This window comes from Stenella coeruleoalba (assembly GCF_951394435.1).
Source record: "Stenella coeruleoalba genome assembly, chromosome: 17".
NCBI lineage: Eukaryota > Metazoa > Chordata > Mammalia > Artiodactyla > Delphinidae > Stenella > Stenella coeruleoalba.
Window position 1 is genome coordinate 80,513,659 of NC_137163.1, and position 16,460 is coordinate 80,530,118.

Here is a 16,460-nt window from a genome sequence, read left to right on the forward strand (position 1 = left end):
AAGATGAAAAATGGACTTTTCCCACACAATTCCAATACAATATTATATTTTCAAGAGGCTAATTTGAAATTGCTAATATCAACAGGAACTACTTAAAGAATGAATCACTGAGTCTTCTTCCTAACATTTCCTATTCTTTCTTTTACTCAAATTTCTGAACTACCAAATAAGAATTTTTTTTGAAAACCAGATTATAAAACAGAAGTCATATCAACAGCCAATCCTGGAGGAAAGAATGAAAACATTCTTCTGTAATGTTTGCTGTCTTTGCCCAGACACATGCTAAAACTTTCAAGTGTGGTAGGTATTTTATTTTCCCATTATTTGGTTTTGCAAGTCAGTCCCGTATTGTTCTAATGTCAGCAACAATTTACCCTTCAACATTCTAATTTTCCAGTATATCAGTAGCCCCTCCTAATTTAATACCTACACTAAATTTTAAATTTACTAAATGTAAATTGTACAGTTAGTTGAATGGATTCTCTACCCGGTCAATTCATGGTGTAGCTATGGGGACCCTCATGAGGCGCCCTTTCTACTGATGGTCAGCATGGACTGTGTCACTGGCATTATAGCAGGCACTTGGCTAGAACAAGTGAAGAGGATACAAGTGGGTGAGGGTTATCATTTGTGGGGATATGTGTGTGCATGGGTGTGGGTGTGTGCATGGGTGTGGGTGTGTGCGTGTGTGGAGGTTGGTTAGCACTATGGTTTTCATCATTTCCTAATCTACACGCAAGGCAAAAGGTTTACCACATTTGGTCTTTTTTTGAGGATTTTATAGTTAAAACCTTTTTAAGAGCTTAAAAAGGACATCACCCGTCCCCACATCTCCTCCAAAAACCAGCTTGGGTAGTCACCTGTTACCAGGCGCATTTAGAATACGAAAAAGTAAATGAAAAAAATTCTCAAAAGAAGAGCTTAGTTCCACTATCCTTTTCACAATCTCAGTTGCATGCCTACATTACTGCATTACTAAAGTGTTTAATTACTAAATACTGCTAACCCATTAATAAGCTCAAGGGTCACGTTTCCCCCCAAACACAGCTTCCGAATAAATATTAACAATAGGCCACAAAAAGAACCAGGGTCGTTTACATTGAAAATTAAGTTCCTCAACACTGAAAAGTTTTATATATTACTTGAGAACTCCAAATTTAATTTCATCTTTTTGTTATGGAATGTCTTTTATTTTAGTACTCTCAAGTTTTGCGCTTCCTGCTAGAGCAGGGCTTCTCAACCTCTGCACTGTTGCCGTTTCACACCGGATAACGTGGGGTCCTGTCCTGTGCATTGTAGGGTGTTTAGCAGCATCCCTGGCCACTACCCACTAGATGTATTAGCAATGCCCCACCAATCATGACTATCAAAAATGTCTCCAGGCATTGCCAAATGTCCTCTGGGGGGCAAAATCATCCCCAGTTGAGAACCACTGTCCTAGAAAAATGTCAACAAATAACCAGCTACACGTGGCCTGTTCTGGGGACTCACATGCAGAAGCAAAGGGGACACAGGGCTTTGTGGGGATGGGGAGGTCAAAATGAAATAGTCATAAAACAATGTGGTGGAAGTACTGCAATTGAAGTGTTGTTCAGGCTCTACGGGAACAAGAGGAAAACAAAGCCAGGTGGGGCACAGGGAGAAGGGACGAAGGAAAGAACTACCACCTGAATCAGGATCTGCCACCTAAAGCTGAATGCTAAGTGTAGGTTATTAGGCAGAGAGAGAAGGAAGTACATTCGGGGCTAGGAACAGGAAGACCACAAATATGAGGCCAGAGAGAACAGAGCACATGCAGGAACATCTACAAGCAGCAGAAGAGAGAGGGCTGTTGAACACCTTGCAGACCAGAGCAGGGCATGCAGCTTCATTCTGAGGCACTGGGGGAGCCACGGGCAGTTTTAACAGGGGCTAACCAAGTCACATGTTGATATGGAATGATCATCCAAACAACAATCTGAAGAACTGACTCTACTATGGGCAAGTAGGGAAAGCAGCTAGCTAGAAGGCTCTTCCATAATTAAAGCAAGAGATGAAGAAGATGTGAGGGAAGTGGGAGTAGAGAGAAGTGGACTAGGAAGAACATAAGGAAGGAGATATAACAATACTTAAGGACTCCCAGATGTTAGAAATGAAAGTGAAAGCAGAGTCAAAGGAGACCCCAAGCACCTGGTTTGAGCAACAAGAGAGGTACATTTATCAAGAACGGGAATTCAGGAAATATTATATGTCCAATATATCTGCAGAGGGATAGTTGCTAATACTAAATATGGCTTTGATATGTTAATATTGCAATGCCTATGAAATAGTTGAGGTAAAACTGACCAAGAGGCAGCGGCTCTATGGGTCTGGAGCTTTAAGAAAGGGATATGACACGGAAATACAAGTTCAGGAATCATAAGAACAGAAACAGTGCATGAAGGTATGAGAGTTAGAAAAGACTGTCCGTGGAAATTATGTAAAAGTAAGAAGACAAGGTTCAGGTTGGAACCTTACGAATATCACCAACATTAAACCTGTATTCGGGTGGGAAGAGACAGAAAAGTGGATTGGATTTGAGAAAAAAGAGATTGCACAGACATGACCCCAACATCATCTCAAGCTCAGCCCTGCCCTCAACAGCAGGTTATCTTAAGCAATTTATTTAACTTTCCCATGCCTGTTTCCTCATCTTCAATTTGGAGAAATAATCACATCTAACACATTAAGCATCTGGTAAATGTTTCAAATTTTGTATTTTTAAATTTTGTATTTATTTTCTGGAAAGTTTTTTTTCTTGATTCCTAAGAGGATCTCTATGTAAAGGACAATGAGGAAGACAACAAATAATGTCTTCAGCAGCCAATCAAAAAGACAACTAATGCCTTAGCCAGCAAAGGAAACCATGTATTCTTCACATAGGCATTTCTAATTTCTAACAGGAAGCAAAAGGCCATAACAAATATCTTTAGCAAAAGAGAGCAAGAGGCAACACTTCAGCATATTTTATTTTAGAACTGCTCCCCCAAGCCTGAAATCCTGATGAACGTGGAGGAACTTTCCTCACATGGACACAGAGAGGAACTACAGCTCACCAGACACTAGCTGTCTTAGCCACAGCCTGACAGTAAGGAACTCACATTCTTTCACAAAGATGGTGTGCACATGTGCAAATGTGTGCATGAATGCTCGTGCATGGTGTGTCTGTGTGCAGGGATGCGGAGGTGCATGTACCTGGGATGAGAGGAGAAGGGAAGAATCAAAGACAGGTCAGAGGAGCCTGCAGGTTCAGAAGCTTCAGTTTACATTTTATCTTTATACTGTAGAATCTGATTAATGAGAAAGGAGGGCTATGAGTTTTGGACCAAGAAAGACTTGGTTCTCAATCACAGTGCAGCTATTTTATTGTTTTGCAGTTGCACAAGTTACTTCACTGGCTCTCCCATTGCTTAGTTAAATGGAAAAATTCTACTAGAAATATTTCAAGAATTAGAGATACTTACTATTTATTATGAAATAATTTAAGTACATGGAAAAGTATAATAAAAAATACATGTTTTCATTACCCAATCACCCTTCACCAAATATTAACACAATACAAATTTTTCTTCAGTTTTTTTAATGATGCGGTTGTAATTTCCTATATCTCTCTTCCTGTTCTAGTTTTCCTCCTTCCTAGAGGTAACTCTCTCCTGAATTTGGCATTTCATTAACATCTTGTTTTTATCCTTTTTCTACCACACACACACATAAATACTTTATAGTATTATTTTGCAAGCTTTTAAACTTTATATATATATATATATATATTTTTTTTTTTTTGTGGTACACGGGCCTCTCACTGTTGTGGCCTCTCCCGTTGCGGAGCACAGGCTCCAGACACGCAGGCTCAGCGGCCATGGCTCATGGGCCCAGCCGCTCCGCAGCATGTGGGATCTTCCCGGACCGGGGCACGAACCCGCGTCCCCTGCATCGGCAGGCGGACTCTCAACCACCGCGCCACCAGGGAAGCCCAAAACTTCATATAAAATTTTTAAACAGTATCCTGTGAACACAGCTCTGAATGACCTACTTTTCTATCAATATTATCTTTTTTTATATTTATCCATGTTCATACACGTTAGCTCTATTTCAGTGTTGCCCAATGAAAGAAAGTTATGTAGTTTTAAAATTTCTAGTAGCCATATTAAGAAAATAAAAAGAAACAGATGAAATTAATATATTATTTAACCAAATGTATCAAAACTATAATCATTTCTCCTTTCTCAGTTGTCACCAGAATCATCTTTAGCAGTCCCTTCACAGCAATCCCGGTTTTTGCTTCTGTGCACCTCAAAACTCTCCCAGCCTCTACCCACAGCCAGTTCCAAAGCCACTTCCCCATTTTAAGATATTTGTTACAGCAGCACCACACTTCTCAGCACCACCCTCTGTATTGGTCTGCTCAGGCTGCCACAGCAAAATACGAGAGAAAGGGGGAGAGAGAGAGAGAGAGAGAGAGAGAGAGAGAGAGAGAGAGAGAGAGAGAGAGAGAGAGAGAGAGAGAAAGACACAGAGAGACAGACGGAGAGGCTGATTTTCTCCTGCTTTCTTTGGAAAGAAAGAAACCAACTGGTGCCCTCTGAAAATTTTCATACACAATTACTTCCTTCAGGTTTACAGCCCATTTACAGAAATAATACAGAAGAGAAAATTAGGATCCTTTGCAGTAGAAAAAATACTGCAGTGGTCAAATTCACAGAACCAAAGAGTGACTATGTAGCTATGATCATAATTTGCTAATGTTTAAAACATAACAAAATTATTAGTATTATGACTTTTTCTCTCCTCTGACCCAATGAACTTCAGAACTAGGAGTCTCCTGAATTAGTGATTAAGTATCACAAGTGACAAGATTAAGACATGAGCGAGTAGTTCCTATGAAATCAGTCAGCAAAGGCAAGGACAACACCCTAACCTGACCACAGCTGAAGTCACCTGCAATCTACCAAACCCATACTGGCTCAGTTTCCACAAGTCAGAAATACCATTGTAGGAGACATCCGATACAATTTATTTCTGACCCCTCCTTTCAGAGAACAACTGCCTTTCTACCGGGGGACAGCCATCCACCTCCAAGCAGCCACAGGGATGGCCTCCCATGTCTGAACAGTCATGTGTCTACTATGACTGGCCTTAGGTAGGCAACTGACCAGATCTGAGGCAAGCAGATTCTGCAGATCTTGAATTGAGAAATACAGAGTCTGACAGGTAGAAGCTGAGACACACTACTGACAATTCTCTAAAGGAAAGATCCGTGAGTTCCTGCTAGTGAGGTTCCCCGATCTCCCTGCGGCTCAGACCCTTCAGCTTTACCTTAGATTCCACAGGATATACTAGCATAATTTCAAAAAATTTACTTTTCCTCTTAAACTAGCTTCGTTTGTTTTCTGTTACTTGCATCTAAGAAAATTAACTATCTGCTAAATATCTCCAAGTACAGAAAATGTTCCATTAAACAAATATGTATTAACTACACACTACATGTAAGGTGTTATGCAAGAGAGAACGTTTAATGAGACAGAGTTCCATAAAGACCCTGAAATCAAATAAAGAGATATTTCTTAAAAATTCTTAACAGATAAAGATGAGAAAAGAGAAAAGAAAGCACATAAGGCAGCAAAGTACCATAGATATTCAAGATACACAGACAAGTCTAGACAAATGGAAGTTTAGAGTTCATGTTGGGAGGCAAGAGACAATAGCAACATAACCCTACAGATTGGGTGTGTGTATAGACAGAGCACACACGTTCTCTTACAAAAAGATAAATCAGATGACCCATCATCAATGGGAAATAGGTTCTAAATTTATTTCTTGGAATAATGATGAACTGGGGCAAATTCACTCACATCCTTCCAATGTGGCTTCTTGGTACCAGTGACTGCTCTGAGTCAATGATGAAGTCCATGCCTTCAGACCTGTTTCCATTCCCAGCCCCACTGATGAAGTGCTCTAGCAAATTAAGTTACTATAGCGTTTTAATGTGCTGAAAGTAATTCAGCACACTGGCAAGTGTTAATTCATTCCCAGCCTACTACTTTAATAATTATTATTCTAAAACTGTTTGGTAACCAAACAGCACTACTGAAAATACTTCAGATTAAGAATCAGTTGGTTAAAGTAACGCACTAGGAAAGGCCAAATTTCATGACAGTCAAGGTAGTGGTGCTACCAACTGAAATAGAGGACACATTCAAGAACAAAGAACAGCAGAAAGAAGGTAATTCTTTGGAATACACGGAGTTTTAAACGATCACAGGACTAGCACAGACACAGAGAGCCACCTAGCAGGAGGCTGGAAATTCAGCTGCTTGGCAAAGAGGCCACTGGAGAAGAAACAATCCAAGGTATTGACCTGTAAGATGCCCTCATGGAGGACACGCGTGAGGACAAGCTGGCCGCCAGCACTCTAATTTCTGGGCTCCTTGAACCCAGTTAAGGTGCATTTATGACTTCCACCTCATCGTAGACAACCTCCCACAGACTGTATGGTAGGAATCACAATGGCTCCACGACTTCCATTACTTTTAGGGATTCTTTATTTTAATAATCTATAATACCGTGCAGCCAAGATGATAAAAAGACCCCACTGTCTCTCCCTAAAAATCTGCCAGTTATCTGGCAGTGCATACAACATCTGAGCGATGCAGAGAGCAAGGATAAAATGGGAAGCACACAGCTCACAAGGATAAAATGTGAGCTGTAATCAGCTGGAAAACCAGGAATAAAAAAATTCTACAATTTTCTAAATAGGTGGATATTCAACAATATCACTGTCTTTTTCTTTAAAAAATAGATTTTAAATAAGTATCATAAATTTTTAATTTAAAAAATTAATTAGCATCATATTCTATGCAATTCATCTGATACTCTTTAAGCTGAAGTTACTACCTATAATCCCATCTACAAATTTTCTTCATGAAATGGTCAGGAAAGGGTTTTGTAAGTAAAGAGCTACCCCTGATTGAAGCGTCCTAATTCCTATACATCAAATCTTTATCTAAATCCATGTATAAACGTCTACATGTGTAGGGTCCTCCTGGATAAAAATTGCATCCACTAACAAAGTTAAGAAGTTAACTGCAAGATTAAGCGGACCCTCTGGGGTAAAGCAAATGAAACCAATCAGCCAGATGAAACACCACTCTAACTTTCAGAAATTAAAGCTTTTAATTCTAAACTTTATAGAAAGGTCACACCAAGAGCAACAGTGGAATATCAATAATAAATGATAACCTCTTCATTTTGAGATGACGCCTCTGTAGCTAAATACTCGCCTCACCCAGCTAGTAAAACAAAAGGAAGATGGTAACTAAACTAAAATCATTCCTTGAGATAACCAATTACAGGACAGAAAACAGCTCAAATAAAAACACAAGCCTCGAGCCCTGGTCTCAGCCCAGGCAAGAAGGCATCCCCAGTGGGGCCAGGGAAGCACCTTGTGCGCCTGCTAGCCCTGCAAAGTGGCAGAACCACACCCGACAGCACTGCCTCTGCTCTCCGAGGCTTCCCACCCAATTACTGGCCAGCCCAGACCTGCCCTGGCAGGATCAGCGAGGGCCAGGCTATGACCAGTTCACCATGTTTATCCTGGTTGGGCCTCCCTTTCTTCAACTCAGTACAAATGAGAACAGCCAGGGGAATTTTAAGGAAAGAACAAGAGAAGTATAAGGTCCTGCCTGCTGAGCAGCTTTTAAATCTAACAACCACCAGGTTTTTAAGAAGGTTAAACGGTGGGGGCAGGGGCTGCCCTGGTGGCGCAGTGGTTGGGAGTTCACCTGCCGATGCAGGGGACACGGGTTCGTGCCCCGGTCTGGGAAGATCCCACATGCCGCGGAGTGGCTGGGCCCGTGAGCCATGGCCGCTGAGCCTGCGCGTCCGGAGCCTGTGCTCCGCAACGGGAGAGGCCACAACAGTGAGAGGCCCGCCTACAGCAAAAAAAAAAAAGGTGGGGGCAACAGCAAATATGCTGAAGAAGGTACGCCATGGCAGCCGTGACAAGTAACAGCGCCAAAACCAAGAGTGCTCTTAAAAATTAAGGGGAATGAAGAGTACTGGTAGCTGATAAGCCAACAAATTTAGTTAGCAAATGCTCTCATTTCCACTCATAATTATAAAATGGAATTCATTCGTTTAACAAAGTAGTTGAATGCTGCTGCGTGTCAATATCAGAAATCATTCTGGGTGCAGTGGATGTACTGGGGGCGGGGCTGGGACACCAGAATCCTTATCTGTGTGGTCTTTAAATTCCCGCAGAATCATAACACGCACACACACACACTCACACACACACACTCCGTAATTAACAGTGGGCTGTTCACCGGCTATTTATCAAGAACTACACTGGTTGTGTGAAAAAGGGCAGCAAAACCACCAAGAATGGAAGGAGTGTATCAGAATCCCAGCTCCTAACAGTATTTTATTTTCTTCTGGGATTAAAACTCAATAAAAGCAACAAAATTCTAGACAACAGAGTCTTAAAGTACTGATAGGGGATACACTTTCACTGTTTACTCGGTGAGCTTTTTGTGACTGAAACTTTATCCATGAAAAGCACTGCCAGCGAGTAAGAGGGAAACAAAAGCTACAGATTTTCCCACACATTCAAGAAAAAAAATATTTTCTGAGGTAAACAGGTTTAACAAGCTACACCCATGGTTACACCTCTGTAAACCACTTGGCTTGCCTTCCCCAAACCAAATGTTTCCAACCTCCAATTCCAGCCCAGTGAGAACGACAGAACACCGACATGGGTTCACAGAAGCACCATTCCACCTCATCTTACGGGTTCACAAAAGCACCATTCCACCTCATCTTAACGTCCAAAGTGCCTGCTCTGAGGAGCCCAAGGAGGAAATGAGAAACAGCAGGGCAAAGGCTCATCCTAAGACAAAGAGCAAGAAAGAGAAACTGCAGCACTCAAGAAGGAACCTGCTGGGTCAGTCAAAGTTCACTGAGTAGCAGCTGAGCGTGGAGAAGCGCCTGCCTGCAGGCCCAGGTCCAGGAGGGCCCCGCAGCAAAGATCCGCCCAGAACCAGGACCACATGGCCCAGCGGGTGAGTACAGGAGAAGAAAGAAAAGCACCCTTCCTCCAAGGAAGACAGTATATGACTGGAATATGGATGCAGTCTGTGACACAACCTGTCTGACCATTCTCTCTGTTTCAAATATGTTCAGAGAAAGACACAGCCCACGTCTTTCTGCAACACGGCCTTCTGGCAGACCCAGGCAGGGGTGGCACACATATCCCTGGTCAGCTGGAGGCTAAGGGGCATCCAACTCAAACCTACACTCAAAACTGGGGCTTCAAAATTAACAGGGAAGCAAAAAGGACAGCATACTCAAAAAGATTAATCTGTTCATTTGTGCAAACAGAACCAGAGGCAAGACACAGGTTGTTGCTGGTTATGAGTCAGGCTTTGCTTTTATTCAAGGCAAAGAATTAAAATCCTACACAGACTATTAGGTTTAAAATAAGCTATAAGGATATACTGTACAGCACGGGGAATATAGCCAATATGTTATGATAACTATAAATGGAGTATACCGTTTAAAAACTGTCAATCACTACATCGTATACCTGTAACTTATATAATATTGTACAGCAACCACACTTCAATTTAAAAAAACTAAACTAAACTAAAACAAAATAAAATCCTACACAATGCAGAATGGGGGGGGGGGGGAGATGGGTTGTAAGAAATGGAGGGAGGATCCTAGAGAAGGTAGAAGGCTTCAAAGGAAATAAGCCAGGTAAGTGCCCTAAGGAACAAGGGAATAAACAAAAGCAAGAACACTGAAAAGCAACTACACAGCCTCACAGGGCCTAAGGCGTACCTTCCAAACATGGGTTCCAGGAGGTGTTAACAGGCATTCAGAGAAAAGGGAGCTCCATAGTCAAATCCATTTGAATAAACATGGTTGAATAAAATTAAGTGCTGAGATTTCTCAGGGGCCTTTAATACATCCTTCCATACTGTGATCTCTAGGAGGAGGCTGTAGTTTTCCATAATTTCTTCTACTTCTATCTTCTAAAATATCATATGCTGAAGAGAGTTTAATATTTTCTTGACAACTCACAATTATTCTCGTGGATAACCATTATTTTGGACTTGGACGTATGCAGTTCTGCATGTGCCAGATGGGCTTCCTTTCCCACCACTTACAAGGCTGCTGGCTGGTCTCAAACCTGTGATGCCCAAGTCTGCTCCTAGCTGCATTTCTGATTGACTATCAAAGTCACACACTCCTTGTTTGCTTTGGGTTTAAACCAGGAAACAGCAAGGCTCAGTGTTGGACAACAGGAGGACTATAAAGATTAATAAAATATAGATTCTGCTCTTTAGACATTTGTACCTAGCTACTTGTTCACAATTCAGTGAAGCCAAAAACACTCACTGTAAAGAAAATCTAAAAGCAATTATTTTAGGGACTTCCCCGGTGGCACCGTGGTTAAGAATCCGCCTACCAATGCAGGGGACACAGGTTCGAGCCCTGGTCCAGGAAGATCCCACATGCTGCAGAGCAACTAGGCCCATGCACCACAACTACTGAGCCTGCACTCTAGAGCCTGCAAGCCACAACTACTGAGTCCACATGCTGCAACTACTGAAGCCCATGAGCCTAGAGCCCGTGCTCCACAACAAGAGAAGCCACCACAATGAGAGGCCCGCGCACCGCAACAAAGAGTAGCCCCAACTCGCCACAACTAGAGAAAGCCTGCGCGCAGCAATGAAGACCCAATGCAGCCAAAAATTAATTAATTAATTAATTAATTAAAAGTAATTATTTCAGAGGTTAGCTGAAAAGGTCCCAATCAGACTTCAGGCAGGTAGCATCTGACCACATCTTATATAACATGATGAAAGAGGGCAAACTAGGTAAACTGAAACAGAGGAAGATAAAATGATTTATATGTAGTCGTCCAGAGTCACACAACAAGTTAAGTGAATAATCTCAGGAATCCCCACTATCCACACAGGATTCTAAACACACTACACCAGGCTCTGTCTAGAAAATAATGCCAGCCAAAAGAATAGAGGAAAACATATGTACACACACACAGATACACATACATATATATGTCCACATATTTAATTTCAACAGCTACTGAAGTGAAGAAAGGCAAAATGAATTCTCTCTAAAGAAGAAATTTGCCCTGTGTATTTTTCCATAACATGAGGGTCAATAAAGGTGATACAGCAAGCACTTTATATTAATATCAAGGATTTTAAAAGGTGTAATGTTTTATAATGCTCATTTCATCATTATTTCAATAACTAAAAGATAATGTTTAACATACTGTTGGGAATTTTATTGACCACAATGAGCTAAAACAATATTATGGAGATAAGTCAGCTCTGAAAATGATTACTCTTTAACATTCATGCAAGAACATGAACTATGAAAAAGAAGTACCAGGTTGTTTCAGTCTCTAAAAGCTAGAAACAACAAAGTAGTCCACTCTTAAGAAGACACTTGGTTTAAACTGTAAATTCAAACAAAACAATGTTTATCTTGGTGAAGTTTTAAAGACCCATGATACTATAAAGTTATGCTGGGCTTGATTCATGAAGTCATGTAGGTTTTCTTACTTGAAAAATAAAGATAATGCTGACAAAATAATCAATTCACTAAAAGAACATATCTGAAATATAGTTGAACTAGCAGAATATTTTATATATACATGAAACTATATATATAAAACACTGTATAGCAGAACACTGACAACCAGCAAAAGTTTTGTGGATGTTTCTGAATACTTACTATGGAGTGTGCAGGAGTATTAAGTCAGCGGTCGAGCTGAACCAACCACGTGCACTCAGAAGGGCTGCTTTCCTCACTGGCCCTTCACTGGCACCTGAGAACTGATCTCTTGGAATATTCAAATTGGTAGAAGTATTCTGCACACTCAGTACCTTGGCCACACTGTACTATTCTGTGTATAGACAGTCTCTGCAAACCATGTAATTTATGGTGAGCACTGCTTTCTTTCTGAGTGACTGGGTTTGGTCACTACAGTCAGTCACCAAGCATGGTTACCAGCATGACCAAACCCCACCAGGAACCAGTGAGCTTACTACACTCTGCACGCGCTGCTACAGTCACTGCTTGAGGACTAAGCGTGTCCTGTGCAGCCTCTGGGTGAGCACTCTTGGAAGCTCATAGCTGGTTCCCCCAAATGCTCCTGACACACCTTTCCCCTGTGGACTGTGCTTGGGATCATTTGCTGTAATAAACCTTAGCCTCAAGTATAACAACTTCCAAGCCCAATGATTCCTCCCAACAAATCACTAAATCTGGGGATGGTCTTAGGGACTCCAGACACACAGTTTATAGAATTTTATTAATTTTAATACACTTTCCATTATTTGAGTAGAGTAAGAGGTACAAACTAGTCTACACAATCCTGGTAATCAGATGTGGCTGGATTTTCTTGTGTTTTTTTTTTGGCTGTACTGTGTGGCATGTGGGATCTTAGTTCCCCGACGAGGGATCAAACATGCGTCCTCTGCATTGGAAGGGTGGAGTCTTAACTACTGGACCGCCAGGAAGTCCCCTGGATATATTTCTTTTAATAATGTATATTCAAGACTTAGAGAACCACCACAGACAACACATAAGCCAGTGAGGGCGGCTGCGTTCCAATCAATCTTCATTTGCAAAGACAGGCAAGGGGTTTGACGTCGCCTGCAAGCTACAGTCTGCCAATCCCATTCCAGAACAACTGAGCTTCAATAAAAATAGTTTTTCTCAATTTCTTTTCTAGGTAAAGACAACCACGGATTTAAAAAATAATAAAACAAAAAGTAAACCAAGGAGAATACCAAAACTCTTTCCTCATCACTCAATGTACCTTAATATGCTATAATAAAAGTAAAACTCAAATCACCTAAATTAGAAGTAGAAATAAATTTTAAAACTCAATTAGTATTTGCTGATACCCACTCTGACCTCAGTATAATACCAAAAGTTATGAAGAGAAAATCCAAGGGTAAGCTGGCTCACTGGCACTGGGCATCCCTAGACTGGCTGACATACCCCTACACTGGGTTTTCTACTGCGTCGTAACAAATCACTACCAACTTAGAGAGTCCAGGAATGGCAGGCTGAGTTCTCTACTCAGAGTTCCCCAAGGGTAAATCAAGATGCTGGCTGGCTGCTTCTCGTATGGAGCTCAGGGTCCTCTTCCCAGCTTGCATGGTTGTGGAAGATTCAGTTCCTTGCAGTTTTTGGACTGAGGTCCCTGAATTTTTGCTGGCAGTCAGCTGGGGGCTACTGCCAGCCTACATGACTTTCCACATGGCCTCCCCCATCTTCAGAGCCAGCAACAGATAATCTTTTTCCTGTGGAATCCTCATATAACTTCCTGCAACTGGTTCTTACAATCAGAGTTTAGAACATTTAATTTAGCCAATAACTGGATTCAGTATTGCTCAATGAATATCTCAAAGTATGCCTAACAAAATTAAAGGCCCTAAAAATCACTGAGAGGTTTTGAAATGAGCTTTTTTATAGAAAGGGTCCTACATTAAAAACATTTAATCCAAATTTCTGAGACACTGGACCAGCATTAACATGAACCTTAACCATTCAGGTAATACATGACCTCGAATGAGGTCAAACAAAAAAGCTTTTCTATCGTGTGAAGTTCTTAACCATACTTGTAAGTGCCCCAACTCTATATAAATTCCTTTCTTCATCATCCACAACTTACTGATTTAATGACAACTATCCTAAAAGAAACTAAGCAAAACAAGAAATTTATAACAGCTTGAAAACATAAAACAATTACAGCTATTTTCTTAAAGGCCCCTAAAAAGTTTTTTTGTTTGTTTTCTTAATAGCTATTAAGTCTTGATCTATTTTACCAAAGTACAAAAGAAAGAAAAATATACAACTTCTAAACTAGACAAAGCAAAATAAAGAGAATTACATACCTTGCGAATTTTCTACCAGTTTTAGCTACAAATCCGCCTGACCATATCTATTAAAATTAGGCGTTGTCTATTGTTTAAATGGCCTTTCTTGTCTCCTTGATTAAATTAGGTACAATGGAAAGCTGAGTTGTCCAGAACAAATCAGAAGATTAAATCTCAGCTAAAAATGAGGACAGCATCTAAAAGTAAACTATCACAAAGAGGCCCAAGGTGGAGACAAACAGGAAAACATCCTCTTTTTGCTGGACAGACATAAAAAGAAGGAAAACAAAAGAGAACTTAGACACTTAGACTTCAAAACTGCACAAACAAGGCAAAATAATTAAATCTAAACAATTCGGAAATATATTCAAAGTGGGCCAGTTTATATCTTTTTTTATTTCTTCCTTTCATAATTTTCATATTTTTAGTTGTGGCCTTTTTTTGCTTAGAGAAGTACCTTTAATATTTCTTGTAAAACTGTTTTCGTGGTGCTGAATTCTATTAGCTTTTGCTTGTCTGTAAAACTCTTTGCCTTTCCTTCAAATCTCAATGAAAACCTTGCCGGGTAGAGTACTCTTGGTTGTCAGGTTTCTTCCTTTGATCATTTTGAATGTATGTGCCATTCTCCGCTGGCCTGCAAATTTATGCTGAAACTCAACTTATAATCTTATGGGAGTTCCTTTGTACATACTAGTTACTTTTCACTTGCTGATTTTAATATTCTCTATTTTTTTGTCATTTTAATTGCTACAGGTTATAGTGTGGACCTCTTTGGCTTCATCTTGTTTGGGACTCTGCTTCCAGGACCTAGATGTCTCTCTCCTTTCCCAGGTTAGGAGGGTTTTCAGCTACTACTTCTTCAAATAAGTTCTCTCTCTTCTTCTAGAATCCCTAAAATGCAAATGTGTACAATGTTAGTACACGTGATGTTGTTCCAGAGGTCTCTTAAACTATCCTCATTTAAATTATGTTTTTTCTGTTCAGCTTGAGTGATTTCCACTACTCTGTCTTCCAGTTCACTGATCCATTCCTCTGCATCCTATAATCTACTGTTGATTCCTTCTAGCCTATTTTTTATTTCAGCTATTACATTCTTCAACTCTGCTTGGTTCTCCCTTAAATTTTCTAACTCTTTGTTAAACTCCCTGTGTCCATCCATTCTTCTCCTCAGTTCTGTAAGCATCTTTATAATCATTACCTTGAACTCTTAAGTGGGTAGATTGCTTATCTCCACTTCATTAAGTTCTTCCGAGGTTCCTTCATTTGGAACATTTTCCTTTGTCTTCTCATTTTGCCTAATTCTCTTTATTTCTTTGTATTAAGTAGAAAGGCTGGTTAGGCTTCCTAATCTTGGATGAGTGGCCTTAGGTTGAACATGTCCTGTGGGGGGGCCCTGAAGCACACCTCCTCCGGTCACCAGAGCTATATGCTCTAGAGGTGGCCCCTATGTGAGCTGTGTGGGCCCTTCTGTTATGGCAGGTGAATACTGTGGGCACACTGGTAGGTGGAGCTGGTCCCTGGCCCAGCTGGCTGCTAGGTCCTGCACTGGCAGTGGCTGCCAGCATCCTGGTAGCTGGGGCTGGGTGCTGGAATGACTGGCTGCATGGCCTGGGGGTTCCTGGGGCTGCTGCCAGCTCCCTGGTGGGTGGGGTTGGGTCCCAGGTGGCTGACTGCAGGCCCCAGGAGCCCTGGGGCTGCTGCTAGCCCACTAGTGGGTGAGGCCAAGTCCTGGGCTTGCTGGTGGACAGGACTGGGTCCTCATGCAGCTTGCTGCTTGGTCCCAGGGCTTGTGCTGACAGGTTCATGGGTAGGTAAGCCTCTGGCACTGATGAGCTAAAGGGAAGATTCCAAAATGGCCCCTGCCAGCACCAAGTGTCCTCATGGGAGAATGCACTCCCAAAAAGGGCTTCCACCAGCATCTATGTTCCCAGGAGGAATCCCAGTTGCCTCCTGCCTCTACAGGAGGCTCTCCAGTATCAGCAAGTGGGTCTGACCCAGGCTCCTTTCAAATTACCGCCCCTGCACTGGGTCTCACAGCACATGAGATTTTGTGTGTGCCCTTAAAGAGCAGAGTCTCTGTTTCCTACAGCCCTCTGGCTCTCCCAAAAGTAAGCTCCACTGTCCCTCAAAGAGAGGCACTCTGGGGACTTGCCTTCTTGGTGCAGGACCCCCAGCTGGGGAGCTCCTTGAGCAGAACCGCTGCAACTGTGATTATCCTCCTGACTGTGGCTGCCCTCCCAGGGCTGTGGGCCTGGACTATACCGTGACTCCACCCCTCCTACCAGCCTTGTGTGGTTCTCTGTCTATTACCTTTAGCTGTGAAAAGTCTTTTCCACTAGTCTTTAGATGGTCCTCATCGACAGCTGCTCCGTAAACAGTTGTAATGTTGGAGTGCCTGTGGGAGGAGGTGAGCTCAGGATCTTCCTACTCCGCCATCTTGGCCAAACCCTTCAGTCTATGGAATTTTTAACAAACGTGATTTTTTTAATTAAGCCTTCTGATTATGAGAAGGTTGTG

The 16,460-nt window shown here is 41.6% G+C and overlaps 1 protein-coding gene across 6 annotated transcripts in view; it reads right to left on the minus strand.

Annotated features, from left to right (window-relative positions):
- Nucleotides 1-16,460, minus strand: part of SPIDR (scaffold protein involved in DNA repair) — a 354,441-nt gene that overhangs the window by 232,806 nt on the left and 105,175 nt on the right. The gene's annotated exons all lie outside the window — the stretch shown is intronic.